Here is a 5,208-nt window from a genome sequence, read left to right on the forward strand (position 1 = left end):
ACCTCTGCACTGTTTACTTAGTGAAGAAGAAAGAGAGGAATACGAGTCAATGCTCTTTCAGTGACTACCTAAAGCAGTGCCCTCAATTTTCTAAATATCTTCCTCAGTTTGCTTCTTGTATCATGTTTCAGAACAGGGTTCGGATCTGCTATATACTGGAAATGAAAACTTGAATTTCAGGGTCAGGGTCTATCTCACTGACATCTATACATTAAGCTTTGGGATTTTATTATACAGTGAAATATAATAGACCATTATATGATATGAAAACATTTTCATGATCAACAGAATTCTCCATGACCCACCACAATTTGAAAAATTTACTTGGAGTATTTATCTAAGGGAAATTGGGAATAGAAAAAGATTCTGAATCATTAATTTAGCTATTTTAAATTTACTTTATTGAAGTTTTAATTAAAATATTCCATGTACAAAATGGGCCACATGCATTAAAAATGGGTTATATAAAAAAAAAAAGTTAAGGAAACAATAAGAAGGAGACTGTTGAGCTGGATGATAATTCTGGGAATATTTTGCCTATAGAGAAGAAGAATGATTTTAATAAACTAACCCTCTTCATATTTTAAAGGTAAACTCTAATTCAGCTGCAAATATTTGAAGAGTTTGAATATGTGCAAATATTGAGAGTTCACTTTTTTTTAAAGGGATTTTTATTTTAGGACATCCATGTGGTTGCATTAAATTTGTAGGTTTCTTTTATGTTTTGCTGGATACTTGAAAGACCGTCACAGATGAAGCCAGTAAATTTTTTAACAACTATTTTTGTATTGTACTACTTCTAGAGTTACCATTATGAGATCTGATTTAGATAGTAATTCATTTATGAGTTTGATTTCTCTTTGGGAGAAAGATCTAGATAGGAAATGAATAAAATTTCATCTAGTATTTATTAGAAAAGAGTAAATTATCTTTGACATTATTTTTAGGAACTTAGGAAGGTGCTGGGCTGGGTAGATATTGTTCTTATATTCAGAAGTAAGGGACTGATAATGGTGTAAAATATTTATTTTGCAAGGTACTCTCTTCTCTTGGCTTTTTCCTTCCTGAAAGAGTGATTATCTTTCTATGGGGAAAGAAAAACTGAAGTAAAATGAAATAATAGGTTGTTTTTTGTTCAATTTTTAGTTGTTATATTGTTTTGTGGAAATTTTATTGCCTTTAAGGCACAATATAGACATGTGAAATTCTTGAAATCTTTATATAAATCTTATTGAGTTCTTGTGATAAGTTCTCACTAATAGAGATACGTAAATCATCAAAATACATCTTGTCAAAGGTAATGCTTTAGAATATCCAGTATTTCATAAAACATTTCTTTGTCTTGCAATGCTTGAATGGCTTATTCAACAACACTATAGCTTACATAATGCTTCTTGAGCAACTTGTTTATCCCCAAATATATATAACATAACCTTCTCAGATATAATGCCACTGACTAAAGGATCTCCCCCTAGCTTCCCTTTTCTCTTGTTCGTTGATCTGCATAATAGTTCTTTTTTGGAAATCTACCAGAGAAAACTCTGATGACATGTTACAAACGAATAACAACTTTAAGCAAAAGCCTTTGGTTTCAAAGTATAAGGCACTCATTATTTATCCAGTGGTGAGAGCAAAGAGCAGGTGGTCAACTCTGACTTTGTGGAGTGAGTCTAGAAGTGGGAGGCTTTGAGTAGTGTATATGACTGAGCACATTGATGACAACTGTATGCAACAACTCAAGGAGGTTGATGGGAAAAACCTGGTCTCAGTTATCAAGGAAGTTCTGAATCTACCTGAGAATGAAGAGAAGAACATGAAGGAGAACAAGACAAAGTTTGAGAGTCTCTGAAAGCTTATGAAAGAAATACTGGATAAGAAAGTTGAGAAGGTGATAATCTCTGATAGACTTGCATCTTCACTCTGCTGCTTGTGACAAGTTCCTACAGCTGAACAGCCAACACAGAACAGATTATGAAAACCCAAGTGCTTCCTGCAACTCTACAGGGGTCTACATAATCTCCAAAAAGCACCTGGAGGTCAACCCTGACCACCCCATTGTGGAGACTGCAGCAGAAGGCAGAGGCAGACAAAAATGACAAAGTTGTCAAGAGCCTGGTGGTGCTGCTGCCTGAAACTGCACTACTCTCTACTGGTTTCTCCCTTGAGATTCCCACACCCACGTCAACTGCATCTACTGTATGATTAAGCTAGGCCTAGACATTGATGAAGTGAGAGCAGAGGAACCCAGTGCAGCTATTCCTGATGAGCTCTCCCTCCCACTCCTTGAGGGTGATGAAGAGGCTTCTCATGTGAAAGAGGTAGATAAGGTTTGTAGTAGGAAATCTTGTGTCCTCTGTATAGTGGCCCCATGGCTCCCACTGCAGCTCTGAGTGGCCCTGCCCCAGCTGGCTCCCTCTGCTGATATCTAGTGTGTTTTTATTTCTCCTGTTCTTTTGTCTAAGGCAGGAAACAAAGGACCCCAGCCCCATTCCATTCCTAATCTGAAAACAAATTGGATGTTGTGTATTGTGGGGTTTTTTGTTTTATTTTGTTCTGAAATTAAAGTATGCAAAATAAAGAAGATGCCATTCTATAAAAAAAATCAATAAATCAATAAAAACTCAATAAAATATACTTTTCTAAAACATGTTTTTATCAAACTAGCCAACAAATATTTGATGAATATTAATTTCAATAAATGTTAAGTATGAGGTATAACTCATGCTATGCAACATTTAAAACTTTTTTTATTTTGTAAGCATGTATTTCACCTATTTCTGGTGGTTCAAATATGGAAAATCTAGAATGCAACCCACATATAACATTTTTCCATCAGCTTACTGTTTGTAGTTTTTTTTTGTTGCTGCCAAAATTAATTGCCTTGTCACTATTAGAGGAGAATTATCTGTGCCAATATTTGTCTAATTTCAAGTACTCTCTTTATAAAATAAAGCTAAGTTCAAAAAAATTATAGCACCTTTTCTCTTTTCTCAAGTGTCTCAATTGAAAAATAAATTCTGAAATTAATGTACATACATAAACATGCACATATTAATAACAGATAGCTTAGTGAATTTTCTCAAAATGGAAACACCCATAAGTTCACTGCCTAACCTGGAACATATTATCTTCATTTGTAAATTTGTAAAATAAAACTGCACTGTGGATTTAAGTAATCCTTAAGTTATCTTTCATCTATGGGTTCTATGACTCTGTAAAATATGACATTAATTTAGTGTTTTTTCCTTATTTTTTCTATCAGTGATATTTAAAATAAATGTTTTAATGACTTATACAATACAGGATTTTAAAAAATCATATAGGTGCAGTTTGCCACATTATCCCAAAGTTAATATACCATGTAAGCACCATGTGAGTAAAAACAAAACAAAACAAGATAATAAATACTAAAGAATTCTCTATTTCTCTCCCAAGTTACTATTCAGCTTTCTTCTCAAATGTGTTTATTATCCTGACTTACACCAAAAATTGATCTTACCTGTTTTCAGATATTTTGTAAATGGAGTTATAGCATATTTGAATTTTTTGTTTCTGGCTTCTTATGCCACAACATATTATTTGTGAGATGCGCATGTATTGTCACATTAACAGTATTTCATTCACCTTCTGCTGTAGAGTGTCATGTTGTCTGTAGATACTTCCATTACATTGTCCACTCTTCATTTGATAGACACTTGATTTCTTCCTAGCTTTTAACAGCTACAAAGAACACTCCTGAAGACGATCATGCACAATAATTTTGGTGCAACTAGTCTCTCATTTGTGTTAATTAAATACCTAGGAGTGCAATTGTTTTGTCATAAAGTGTTTGTAGACAATACTGGCAGTTTTCCGGCATAGTTGTACCAATTTACTCTCTAGCTGTCAGTGTTTGTGAGCACGAGCTGTTCTACAGCGCACCATATGATATTGTCTGTTTTTCAAACTTGATCTGTTCAGTCTGTGGTGTGTGTGTGTGTGTGTGTGTGTGTGTGTGTGTGTGTGTGTGTGTGCTCACTGTGTTTGATTGACAAATATTATGTATAGGAATTCATTTAATTTATATCCATGTGGAAGATTGATCTATAATTTTCCTTTCTTGTTCTGACCTTTTTACATTTTGGGGTTAAGGTTTCACTCACCACATGGACAGTTATATGGTGTAGTTTTTTCTATTATAAGAAAGAGGGGAGAATTAAATATTTTGAAAAAACTACTAAAGCAATCAGGACCTAGTGTTTTTTTGTTTGTGGAAGGATGGTTTTAATCAGCGGAAGGTTTTAATTAAGGGTGTAATTTATTTAATGAGTTTGCAGCCATAACACCCTGAACACACCTGATCTCATCTAATTTATTTCATGATATTGGACTAAGATTTTATATTTCCTCTTTATTAGGTTTTGGAAACTGTCATTATCTTTTAGCCCTTTTGATTTTTTAATGCATAATGATCCTAAGTTTGTATGTGCAAAATGCTTACAATAGTTTAAAAATCTCTCTAATCACAGCTTTAGCTGCATCTCACATGTTTTAACATATTTTTATCATTCCACTAAAAATATATTCTAAATTTCCTTGTGATTTCTTCCTTATCCATAAGTTAAATAGAAATGTATTGCTTCCTTTTAAAATATTTACAAACTTATAATTATGTATTTATCATTGTTTTTAAGCTTATTTCCACTATGGTCATATAATGTGTTTTTCTCATGAACATGATGCTTTAAGTTCTTTGAAATCTAAAACTTGTGAATGACCCAGCACAGGATTCATTTTGAGGTCTCTTTCATGTCCACTTAAAATTAACATATATTCTGTGACAACTGGATGCAGATCATATATATGTTTTCTAATTTATTTGTTAGATCTTCTACATTCTTACTTATTTTGGTCTGCTGGTCTTATCAATTTCTGAAAGAATTGTATTAAATTATCTCACCATTAATTCATATGTCTCTATTCCTCCCTATAGAACTGTCCTCCTGGATTTTAAACTTGGAGGTCATATAATAATGTGCATACAAATGTGGACTTCTATAGTCCTGGTGGAATAATAACAGTATCATATATACTTGATACTGTCTCATATGTATGTATCATATATATGTATGATAGGATGCGCATATATTTTAAACTCTGATATTTATTATGATATATCTAAATGTGACATTGTTTTGGAATTGGGCTTTTATGTGCACCTTGCGGCTT

General features: G+C 33.1%; 1 pseudogene; it reads left to right on the forward strand.

Annotated features, from left to right (window-relative positions):
* Nucleotides 1-1,622: 1,622 nt before the first annotated feature.
* LOC103249348 lies at nt 1,623-2,327 on the forward strand (annotated as a pseudogene).
* The last annotated feature ends 2,881 nt before the right edge of the window (nt 2,328-5,208 follow it).

Source organism: Carlito syrichta, unplaced genomic scaffold (assembly GCF_000164805.1).
Source record: "Carlito syrichta isolate Samal-C Ts95f unplaced genomic scaffold, Tarsius_syrichta-2.0.1 Scaffold120442, whole genome shotgun sequence".
Classification (NCBI taxonomy): domain Eukaryota; kingdom Metazoa; phylum Chordata; class Mammalia; order Primates; family Tarsiidae; genus Carlito; species Carlito syrichta.